Genomic DNA, 13,177 nt, shown 5'->3' on the forward strand with positions numbered 1-13,177 from the left:
TGGGGTGGAGGTTGCCATCCTCAAGACATAATTTCCGGACCTTTCAACTGTACTGAACAAAAGGTTTGTCTCAAAATTTTGATTGGATATATTTTGGAAAATGATGGGTGGGGGGGGGCTGGTTGCCCTCCAATCACTTTCTACTATTAAAAAGGGCCCTAGCCCTTTAAATTCCCAATCTAATGAGCCCTTTCAAAGTTTCTACAACAACTCCTTCTATGCGAAGGGCCCTGGTCTAAACAAAACAACAAAAAATAAATAAATAATACATTGTGCCCACATCGCTCTTTACGTAGGCAGCTCTTTAGCATATATACATACATATATATATATATATATATATATATATATATATATATATATATATATATATATATATATATAGCATAGGCAGCTAAGAATTTTTCTAGCGGTGTGGATACTTCCATGCATAATAGTAAGGAATAAGAGCTACCTGCCTGAGGCGACAAGTAGACGCGGTTTTCCCATGCTTTGGCGGTTTTCCATGGACCTTTGAAAAAGGGAACCTGCAATAGAATCTTAGTTAATTCAGCCAGTCTTTAACAGATATATACAGATTTATCAAAAATAGAAAACAAACACTATAGGCCTACGCCTTTCGCCTGCCAAGAAAGGCAATAAGCTTGAAAGGGCAAGCGAGGTTAACAATCTCTTTAATCCGATGTATGCTAATTTTAATTAGATTTACAAATTTCCCCCAATTATGCGAGGAGTATATTTCCCCCAAAATCTCATATTCTCTAAAGATTTTCCCCAAAATCTCTACTTTGGAGAAATCCAGTAACCTTCGTTTCTATAGGCAGATTAAAGTAGTGTTTGGAGATGAGATTTATTTGAAACTGAACCTACCGTGGAGAGCCCTTAAGCGTTGGTTGCAGGCACGAGCAAATTGTATACTACTGCGTAAAAGATATTGGGAGTTATGTGATATTGACGGCTCGGGAGGCGGGTGTACTTGTCCCCTCTGTGGGGAGTTGGGTGATGGGCTGGACCATTTTTTAAGCAGATGCCAAAGTTTGGGGATTTTGAGCCATAATTTTTTTCGAGGGGAGGTACCGCTGCTTCCTGGTATTTTGAGTACTACCACGCGTGACCTAATTATTGCGTTAGGTTGCTTTTTAGAGAGAGGATTGGAAGTACGGAAAGCAGCAACTTAAATTTGTTGAGTGTTATTGCGTGTTTCATTTTTGTTTTGTCAGTGTTTTGTGTATGTGGCCGCTGGCTTTTAAATACACTTATGTCATTATTATTATTATTTTTATTATTATTCTTCGTTCAAGAATCGTATATATGGGGGAAATTAAAAGAGCTGCAATAACACGGCCAGTAAATTTTGTCGGGGAGGGCAAGTGCAACTAGGAGCTTTATTTTCACAAGATTTAGATAGAAATATATCACGTTTTTTTTACGTTCTCTTAATATTTTTTCTTCTCAGGTGGAGCTATGAGGGGGAGGGCATTTTTTCCCGGACGCATGGTTTGAGTTAAATCTCAACTTCACTAAACGTATGCATAGGCACAACTCACACTGGGGGGGAGGGAAAATAATACTTCGTAGGTTCTCAATTAATTAAAAGTGTTTTTTTCTAGCACTACAACACTGTGTACCTCTGGAAGAATATTTGCAGCCACTCCCCCTGGCATCCGTAATTCCTAGAGCTTAGTTGTCCATAAATAAAGCATCATCATTGACTATCAGCCAATTTATATCTTATCTTTGTTATCCTTTATTTACAATATGGTTCAGATTTCATTTTGTAAGGATTTGCGTTTTCTTTCTGGATTGCCTCCGCCGCGCTTTGCCTGATGATGTAAAAGTAGTCCAACAGCTAGGCGTCAGCCCGGAGCGAATCTATTTACTGTCTTCTCGTTCGTACTGACTGGACAAGGATCTGTTACTATTTTATTTGACTTATTACCTTGTGAAATGAAGAGGAGAAAAATTATCTAAAAATTCAGGTATGTTCTTCTACTTTATAATTTTTTTTTTAAAATCTAGAGGATAAGTTTTTGGTAAATTTTTACCAAATCATATTATTGACTTACGAATAAAGTGAATATACCACTCGATGCCTTTTTTTATGCTTTTTCCAAATATAATAGGCTAATCATTTTTGTCGGAAATATATTTACTCCCACCTCTATATATACCAATTGAAGGTACATATTTGCACATTAGGGGGGGGGGGGGCTAAATTTTATTTCTGATGTAAATGAGAGGTAAGTTTAAACTTTTGACACGGGTTGTAAGTTTGACACGGGCTGAAATTCATTTCCGATAGAAATGATTATTATATTCGTAATCAGCATAAAAAAAGGCATCGAATGGTGTATTCACTTTATTCCTAACTCAATAATATGATTTGATAGAAATTTACCACGGAAAATTAACCAACATTAACAGACTAGGGCCCATTCAGGTAGCTAAGAAACAAATTTGTTAAATATTTCGCTGTTCATATTATTGACACGAATAAAGTGAACGTATCACCCGATGTCTTTTTCTTTATGCTCTTTCCGAATATAATGATCACTTTGGTACAATCCCTTTATATGGTCCTTTCTAAAAAGTCAAGTTTGGGTAATGCTAATGAAATAAAATAAAATAGGATGACTATATAATAGTTTTTAAACAAATTTAGGATATATATTTGCACATTCGGTGGTGGGGAGATAGGGGGCAAAAAATTGTATACATTAAATAAGTAACCTAGCCTAACTTAAGAACATGTTCCCAATCTCAACAACGAAGAACAACGCTATAAATATATTAAAACAACGCTAAACAAGGTATCTCTCTCAGCAGGGTCTTGAATAGTCTTGTAGAAACGGGTTTTTTCAAAGCGTCTCTTGTTGGACTTGTTTAGATAGGCCCATATAAAGGGATTGTACCATCACTTTTGACGCAAATGAATTCTATCCCACCCCTATACATGGGCACCCACAATTAAATGAAACTCAAAATAAACGGAAATTATAATAAATAGCCGAGTCAAACTCAAAACGAGCGAAAATTAACAATACTAGGGCTGACAAACCCCATACCTTCTGAAGACCAGAACATAATTTAGGTTTTACTAACACAAAAAAAAAAAAAAAAAACAAAAAAAAACCGTAGTCTAGATAGTCAGTTTAATTTACCTATACTGGTATTTATTCCTTAAAATAAAAAAAAATGGGTAAAAAAGAGAGTAAAAAAAGTTTTTTACTTATTTAACTAAAAAAGAACCATAAACATAGGCCTTATTTTGTTTTCAGTAAAGCACAAATTATGTTCTGATCTTGAGAAGGCATGGGGGTTCTCAGCCGTACTAATGTTAATTTTTGCTCGTTTCTAGTTTGACTTGGCTATTTATTCTAATTTCTGTTCATTTGAAGTTTTATTTATTTATTGATAGTGGTTTGTGGTAGTTTTACGTTTGGATGATTACTTAACTTCATTTCTGCCTATTTTTTGCTGAATGGAGCTCTTTACTTTTCTTTGAAAAGCTTTTTTTGTGGAAAAAGTTTTTTTTAGATGAATTTCTGTTCGTTTTTTATTGACAAAGTCATTTTCATGAAAAAAAAAATATTTTGTATCTTTTTTTTTCTATAAGAATCCATAGTTTTGCATAATTGTGGGGGTTTGACATGCCCAAAATCCCCAAAGACATAGTTGCTGGACCATTCTACTATGCTGAACAAAATAGTTGTCTCAAAATTTCGACTAGATGTGTTTGGGAAATAAATCGGCTTGAGAGACGGGCTGATCGCCCTCCAATGTCTTTTTACTCTTAGAAAAGACCCTAGAACTTTTAATTTTCAATCGAATTAGCTTCTTTAAATGTTTCAAAGATATTTCTAACTATTACAGAGTGGTGCTGCCTATGATATTGCTTATATACTATTTTGAAAACCTGCATGCATACAGTTTTATCGTTTAATTGGAACGTCCCCTAAACACTTCCTAGAAGTTTTACATTAATGCTATAAGCGTCATTAGTTACAGTAACTGTTGTTGTAGCACTAAAAGTATACACATAGTGCCTTCTGGCTCGTTCTAATTCCCCCAAAACTTACTCTTAAAGATCTAACTTAATGATATAATTTGTTCTTGAGATATTGCTTTGTCACCTTTTTGAGAGTTCACATGCTTATATTTTGTTTTGATTTAGTTCGACGTCCGCCTAAATATTTCTTAAATTTGATTAGGCTACTGAAGACATTGTCATATTCTCTTTGGACTATTGGCTACAAAATGGCCGTCTCACAATTTCGATCGAGTGTGTTTAGGGAAAACAGGATATCAGGGAGAGGGGGGGGGACTACTTTCTCTCCATCACGCTTGACTCTTAAAATGGAACGAGAAGTATGAATTTCCAATCAAATGAGCCTCCTTTAAAGGTCACAAGACCACCTCTTCATAAAAACCTTACACCCCCCGGGGCATAACTTAAAACCCTTATCCCCATACTTTGGGGGGTTGTGTCAACCCCAAAGGCCGTGTTATGAGATCTTTGGACTATTTTTGAACAAATGGCTATCTTAAATTTTCTATCGGATGCATTGGGGGAAAATATGACGTGGGGGGGTGTATGGCTGTCCTCCGATAAATTTGATTCGTAAAAATAGCTCTTCAACTTTTGATTTTCAATCCGATGAACCCCCTTCTAAGTTTACACGACCACCGTTTCCATAAAAACCTTATATCCCTTGCCCTGAGGACTGTGAGGGGGTTTTCATCTTCAAAGACATAATTTTTGGACTTTTAAACTACGTCAAACAAAGTAACTATCTCGAAATTTTGACTGAAATTGTTTTGGAAAATTAAATGGTTTGGCTTGGGAGAGGTGGGGGGGGGGGTTGCCCTCCAACCCCCCCCCCCCCCCCCACAGTCACTTTTGACTATTAAAGATGGCACTAGCCCTTTCAATTACCAACCGACTAAGCCCTTTTCGACGTTTCTACGACAACAAATGGCCATCTTAAAATTTCTATCAGATGCGTTTCTGGAAAATACGACGTGTGTGTGTGGGAGGGGGGGGGGGCTATTTGCCTTCTGATCACTGACTCTTAAAAAGAACACTCTAACTTCTGATTACCAATCCAATGAGCCCTCTTTGAAGTTCATACGACCACCATTTCTATAAAAACGTTATATGCCCCCAGGGCGTAACTTACAACCCCTGACCTGAGGGCTATAGGGGAGGGGAGGGCGAGTTATCCTTAAATACATAATTTCTGAACCTTTCAACCACATTGGACAAAATGCCTATCTCAAGAATTGTGATTGAATGTGTTTCGGGAAATGATTGTGTATGGGGGGGGGGGCTGGATGAATTCTAATCACTTTTGACTGTTAAAAAGGCCAGTAGAATTTCTGATTACCAATCAAATGAGCCCCCTCTGAGGTTTATACGACCACCGTTTCTTTAAAAAACCTTATATCCCCACAGGGCATAACTTACAACCCTTGCTCTGAGGGTTGTGGGGGGGGGGTTAAAGTTTAAACTTACCTCTCATTTGCATCAGAAATAAATTTTACCCCCCCCCCTAGGGGTGATTGCGGCAAAAATGATTATTGTATTTGGAAAGAGCATTACAAAAGGTATCGAGTGGTATGTTTACTTTATTCGTAAGTCAATAATATGAACTGCGGAAAATTTACCATTGTAACTATAGAAGTAAGTTTGAACCACCCCTCCCCCCCCCCCAGATTTTTCTGGTGCCCTCATTCCCTGTTTTTTTTTCAATCTTTTTAAAAAATAAATTTGTCTAGTTGGTCAATTATTGCCGCCCTTGTCACATTGTCCTCCTACGAGATTTTGTTTATTGGCGCCCTTGTCACGTTCCCCCTCCCAAGATTTTGCTCATGGGAAGGTGTTTTTAGCGGTAAATTTTTCGATTCACTGATTTTGGAGATAGATAAGAAATAGCAATTTTAGAACCAGCAATTTACCCTGAATCCAAATATACCATTCATTTCATTCAGAAATTTACTTTACTACAACCCTCTAATTCTCAAATACCTACCCTGAAATGGGTAAATTTATACGTGTTCATAGTTTAGCTTTTAGCTTTTCTTTGAAAAGCTTTTTTTGTGGAAAAAGTTTTTTTTAGATGAATTTCTGTTTGTTTTTTATTGACAAAGTCATTTTCATGAAAAAAAAAATATTTTGTATCTTCAGTTTTTTTCTATAAGAATCCATAGTTTGGCATAATTTTGGGGGTTTGACATGCCCAAAATACCTAAAGACATAGTTGCTGGACCATTCTACTATGCTGAAGAAAATAGTTGTCTCAAAATTTTGACTAGATTTGTTTGGGAAATAAATCGGCATGAGAGACGGGCTGATTGCCCTCCAATCTCTTTTTACTCTTAGAAAGTACCGTATAACATTTAATTTTGAATCGAATTAGCTTTTTCAGATGTTTCAATGATATTTCTAACTATTATAGAGTGGTGCTGCCTATGATATTGCTTATGTACCTTTTTGAAAACCTGCATGCATACAGTTTTTTCGTTTAATTGGAACGCCCTCTAAACACTTCCTAGAAGTTTTACCTTAATACTCTTAGCTTCATTAGTTACAATAACTGTAGTTGTAGTACTAAAAGTATGCGCATAGTGCCTTTTGGCTAGTTCAAAATCCCCCAAAAGTTACTCTTAAAGATCTAACTTAATGATATAATTTGTTCTTGAGATATTGCTTTGTCACCTTTTTGAGAGTTCACATGCTAATAGTTTGTTTTGATTTAGTTCAACATCCGCCTAAATATTTCTTATATTTGATTACTGAAGACATTGTTATTTTCTCTTTCGACTATTGGCTACAAAATGGCCGTCTCACAATTTCGATCGAATGTGTTTGGGGAAAAGAGGATATCAGGGAGATGGATGGGGGGACTACTTTCTCTCCATCACGGTTGACTCTTAAAATGGAACGAGAAGTATTAATTTCCAATCAAATAAGCCTCCTCTAAAGTTCACAAGACCACCTCTTCATAAAAACCTTACATACCCCAGGGCATAGCTTAAAACCTTTATCCCCATACTCTGGGGGGTTGTGTCAGCCCCAAAGACCGTGTTATGAGATCTTTGGACTATTTTTGAACAAATGTCTCTCTCAGAATTTCTATTGGATGCATTGGGAGAAAATATGACGTGAGGGGGTGTATGGCTGCCCTCTGATAAATTTGATTCTTAAAAATGGCTCTTCAACTTTTGATTTCCAATCCAATGAACCCCCTCCTAAGTTTATACGACCACCGTTAAATCTATACGTGTTCATAGTTTAGCTGGGAAGGAAGTGAATACATCACTTGATGACTTTTGTATGCCCTTTCCAAATTCAGTAATTGCTTCTAGGAAAATTCCATTTTGAGCCCTTAAAGGGCCTAAAAAAGGTCAAAACAGCCCACAGCAACCAAAAGTTTAAAAATGTATTTCATTTTTAAAATCCCTATTGAGGAAATATTGTCATGTATAGCTGTTTCAGGAATGGTAATTACTATTTTCATTGGTGTTAATAATAGAACGTTATTTTGAAAATAAATTTGCAGGAAATTTTAAAGAGTCTGAAACTCCTTAAGAGTGATGTCAGTTTTGCTGTGATGAGTTTTCTGCTGTGATTTTCTGCTGTGGGGAGTTTTCCGGGGGAGGGATACGGTGGACTTCTATTTTTAATCCTAAAAAAAGACAACACCATTAGTTTCACGTTCCCTTCACTCCCTACAAAAAACTGATCATTTTAGTAATCGTTTTATTTTCCCAAGTTCTCTGTTACGAACCCCGAAAGCCTGAATTTCGACAAAGTGACTGAACAAAAGGTCCAATCTCAAGTACACAAAATTGATATAATTGCCATAACAGAGGTCCAAGTATGGAATCCTGATCTATTGGAAATTAATAACCATTATATCGTTGTTCTTTTGACCCCCTCTTAGGTAAAGAGGGAGGCGGAATATTACTATTTGTACGTAGCTATCCTTTCCCTAAATTAATTCCTACCCACTTTCTTTCAGACTGTGATAAAATCATTTGGGTAAGTGTAAGGCCTAAAGGCTTACCATATATATTTAGTTTGATTGGTTTTTGGTGTGTTTACTATTCCCTAATTCAAATTAGGGCATAAAAACAGCAACCCTACCTGTAATTGCAAAATATCTTCGTCTTCTGCAAATTCCAAACGCTGGCATTTTTCTAGTAGATGATACTAATGGATTAAGTTAGATCCTTTATTGTAATCTAAATTCCCCTAATTTAAAACAGATCAGGGGTGGATCAAGGATTTTTCTTAGGGGGGGGGGGGTGCAAAATAGGTTGATCCGATAAACTCGTGTCAGGAGCAAGTTTATGTCACGTGTTTCCTTCTCAGCCAATCAGCGAGTCAGTTTACATATTAGCGGCGGAGGGTATATGAGGAAAGGATTTTTGCTATAGTTTTTATTAGTCTGTGAATAGAATTCAAAGGGGTGAGAAGAAGAACAGTTTGACTTTACTCATTTGGATATATATATTTGTGTGTTGATGACGAGTGGAATGTTTACCCTATTAGAAGTTGATAGTGGAGTTGATGGCAATAATACAAGAGCACCAAACATTGCGGTGGAAATTACGAGAGGATCACGTCTTTGTCTGGAATGGGATGAAGTATATGCAAGATATGTGATATCCTTGAGCAAATTTAAAATGGAGGATCAATTATATTTCGCCGCAAAAGTTGATATAGCACACGTCAATAGACTTCAATGTGCTTTAAGTGCATTGGTGAAACATATCGAAGACAATAAACTGTATCGCTAATTGTACATACTTAGTATTATTGTTGTAATTATTCAATAAAATTGTTTCGAAATCGAAAATGTACCCTTTCTTTTCTGGTTAGGGCTAACGAATCAGGGTCAGTCTAGAGTCAGCAGTCAGAGTGAAAGGATTGAAAAAAGAATAAATTTGAGAAAGAGAGAATTAGATGAAATCTAGTGTTTATGGAAAAACATTTGATTTTGGATGATGATTTTCTCGAGTTGTCTCTTAAACGCAGGATATTCTTTTGTCAGGAAACTCTTGACAATATAATGAGGACTGATTCCCCCCCAATGGACTATGGTATTAAACTTTTAAAATGTGATTCAAATGCTTATAGTCATTTTATTGATATATTAATTGGAACAAAGCAGAATCATATTGTGGATATACTTTTGAAAACATTGCCAATGGATTCAATGTCGATGCCCCCCCCCCACCATTCGGCTGAGGTCACGTCACAGAGCTACTCCTCACCCCCGTCCTCCCCCTTGAATTTATCGAGCGAGGCCGATCAGTTTCGTTCTGATTGTGAGAGAGTTGGCATCAGAAACCAAAAAAATTTTCTATACATGTCCATTGTGCATGTACACTCTTGGAAGTTGGACTCAATGTGAGAATTGCGCAATTATTTATGACTATAGTGAAAAGTGCAAATTATGTAATCCTTGTAAATTACATAGAGGCTATGCAGTACAAATTAAAGGATGTAATTCATGTCTTGAGGAGGTGTGTGACTCTCACCCTAGAGGGCACCTGTGCTCCAATTGTCCCTATGATAAATATGTTCAGTGGGAGAATACTTACACCGCTATGATTGGAAAGAATCCTAAACGTGATTTTAGTTTATTTCTACGAGATTGGTATCGTCGTGGATTTAAATTATTTTGGGAAGAGGAATCTGGTCTACGATTCAACTGTTGGGGTAACAAGACAATTTGGATTCTACGTCATCGTTGTGACGACACTGTCTATTATGACTATAAACCAAGTGAATTTTATTTGGTAGTTACCAAATGTGATTCACATTTCGAAAACATTGTATATGATATTGCTTTAAATTGACAAATTGAAACACGTGAACTTCACAATATGAATTTAAATAGTATCATTGACTATACAAAGAGATATGACAAGAGTGAAGTTACATTATACTGCAGAAAATGTGACCCTGACTTTGCAGCCAATCAAGATCAATATACAGTGAATTCAAATAATCTGCTGGCATTAATGGTTCACGGCAGTTGCCTATACACCGATGAAGAAATCTAAAGTGAAGATTTAAAGACATTGTTGTATATATATATGCATTTTATTAATAAACAAATTCACAAACATTTTTTAAGCACTTTACTCTTAGGGCACTGAAATCAATACTGTATAGGTCTGAGAGGATATTTTCCACTAGAAAGTCGTTCAGACGAGGATTGTCAGATACAATCCATGCATTCCACATGTTCTCCTCCTCTTGAGCATACTCGGGGAAGTTCTATAAATGTAATAAACAAGATTACTTAATATTTTTCATTATATCCATAATTTTTATGTCGAAAATTCATCAACTAGCTAGATATCTAAATTTAAAATCTGGAAAAAACTTTTTTTTTTCCACAAGAGGATATTTTTCAACTAAAAGTAAAGAGCTGCTACACTAAATCAAAGATAAACAGAAATGATGGATCGAATAATTGTTCAAACGTAAATCTTCCGTAAACTTTTGTCCAATTATATATTATTTAGAGTTACAAAAACTTTTTTCAACAGGAGGTTATTTTTCAACTAAAAGTAAAGAGCTGCGGCACTAAATCAAAGATGAACAGAAATAATAACGAATAATTGTTCAAACGTAAATTTTCTGTAAACTTATTTCCAATGATATATTTAAGAGTGACAAAGACTTTTTACCACAAGAGGTTATTTTTCAACTAAAAGTAAAGAGCTGCTAAACTAAATCAAAGATGAACAGAAATAATGTAGAAAATCTTTTCAAACGTAAATTTTCTGCATTCTTATATCCTAATACAAATGTTGTAGTGTCAAAAACTTTTTTTCACAAAATAATATTTCTCAATTAAAATTAAAGAGACACAGAACTAAATAAAGACATAACAGAGATAATAAAGATCAATCTTTCAATCGTTAAATTCCTGTAGAGATATACCTAATGATATATTTGTTAGAATGACAAAAACTTTTTTTCCACAAGATGTAATTTTTCAATTAAAAGTAAAGAGCTGCAATACTGAATCAAAGATGAACAGAAATAATGTCGAATAATTTTTCAAACGTAAATTTTCTGTAGACTTATTTTTTCCACAAGAATATATTTTTCAACTAAAAGTAAAGAGCTGCTACACTAAATCAAAGATAAACAGAAATAATATCAAATAACTGTTCAAACTTGAATTTTCTGTAAACTTATGTCCAAAGATGTATTATTTTCAGTAAATAAAACTTTACAGGGGGCAGCCCTATTTATATACAGAATAATATTTGTTCGTCTTAAGTTTTAGCTTTGCTTCTTACTTCCAACTGAAAACTTATTTTTAATTTGATGTTTTTCCTTTTTTTTCAAATCATGCCATAAATATCCATTTGAATAGACCCTCTCTTATCAGTTTAATTCGATTTGAGTACTGGTTCGATTCGAACAGCAAACATTCTTTCTAGTCTTTAGACTTTTCAAGCACAGTAAACTTGACTACGGTTTGTAATTTGTAGGGCCGTTTCTGTGGGAGTGTACTAGCTACCACAGACCCAAATGGGCTGAATTCACATTATAGAGTCAAAAAGTACACACAAAAAAACAAATATAAAAGTCATTTAAAATCTCTCTTCCCCCCCAAACTCAAAAATTTCTGGGGGAACATATTTTCATCATATTTTAAATATTTTCTTTGGAAAACACACTGAAAAGCCATATTAAGAGCTAAATTTGTGAGTTTTTCACTGACAATTCCTTTTTTAACCTTCATCGAAATCCGGGTTACCACGTTCCTTAGTAAAATATTGGCCCTAATCATGAAAAGTATTAGCCTATTTTTCTATAAAGTCTAAATCTAGTTAGACAAGTCTAGGTCATCAAGCCCATTAGTTCAGACTAATCAGGTGTGCTATAAAAGAAGAAGCAAATTATGATGAACAGTTAGTGGTTATGCATAGAAATCAATGTCTAGATAAGCATACATGTGAATTGGACGGGAGTTGACAGTCACAAGTCAAGTGACCAATTCTGTGGGGGTGTACTAGCTACCACAGACCCAATTGGGCTGAATTCACATTTTAAATTCAAAAAGTGCACAAAAAAAAAAGGCAAATATAATAGTCATTTAAAATCTTCCTCTCCCCCAAACTCAAAAATTTCAGGGGGAACGTATTTTCATGATTTTATTCTAAGTGAGTGATATTGCCTTTCAGGAGTGAGGAGTCGTTATCATAGGATTGGGAATAAAAGTAAAACTTAAGCGCAAAGAGCGAAAAGTTTTAGTGTTTCTTCTTACTTCCAACTGAAAACATATTTTTTAATTTGATGTTTTACCTTTTTTCAAATCATGTTATAAATATATGTTTGAATAGACCCTCTCTTATCAGTTTAATTCGATTTGAGTACCAGTTCGATTCGAGCAGCAAACATCCTTACTAGTCTTTAGACTTTTCAAGCACAATAAACTTGATTACGGTATGTAATTTGAAGGGCCGGTGGTGTTTTCCTTCAAAAAAATTTCTCGTACAGCTAACCGTTGATGTGAAACTATAAAACTAATTCATTTTAAATATTTACAATTGGAATGAAAAGAAAATTCTGTGTGAGCGTACTAGCTACCACAGCCCTAAATGGGCTGAATTCACATTTTAGATTCAAAAAGTGCACACAAAAAAAGCAAATATAATAGTCATTTAAAATCTCCCTTCCCCCAAACTCAAAAATTTCTGGGGGAACGTATTTTCATGGTTTTATTCTAAGTGAACGGTCTTGCCTTTCAGGAGTGAGGAGTCGTTCACATAGGATTGGGAATAAAAGTCAAACTTATGCGCAAAGAGCGAGAAGTTTTAGTGTTTCTTCTTAATTACAACTGAAAAATTATTTTTTTATTTTATATTTTACCTTTTTTTAAAATTATGTCATAAATATCCGTTTGAATAGACCCTCTCTTATCAGTTTAATTCGATTTGAGTATCGGTTCGATTCGAACAGCAAACATTCTTTCTAGTCTTTAGACTTTTCAAGCACAGTAAACTTGATTACGGTATGTAATTTGTAGGGCCGGTGGTGTTTTCCTTCAAAAAACTTTCTCGTACAGCTAACCGTTGATGTGAAACTATAAAACTAATTCATTTTAAATATTTGCAATTGGAATAAAAAGCAAATTCT

At 35.1% G+C, this 13,177-nt stretch overlaps 1 protein-coding gene across 1 annotated transcript in view; it reads left to right on the forward strand.

Moving 5' to 3' along the window:
• The first annotated feature begins 1,809 nt into the window (after window positions 1-1,809).
• The window catches only part of LOC148942475 (beta-1,3-galactosyltransferase 1-like), a 99,090-nt gene continuing 87,722 nt past the window's right edge, over window positions 1,810-13,177 (forward strand). Inside the window, exon 1 of the mRNA XM_089102121.1 lies at window positions 1,810-1,979. The gene's annotated coding sequence lies outside the window, so the exon portion shown is untranslated. The remainder of the gene's footprint in view (window positions 1,980-13,177) is intronic.

Source organism: Artemia sp. Qi Xiang Cuo, chromosome 16 (genome assembly GCF_049724085.1).
Source record: "Artemia sp. Qi Xiang Cuo chromosome 16, ASM4972408v1, whole genome shotgun sequence".
Classification (NCBI taxonomy): domain Eukaryota; kingdom Metazoa; phylum Arthropoda; class Branchiopoda; order Anostraca; family Artemiidae; genus Artemia; species Artemia sp. Qi Xiang Cuo.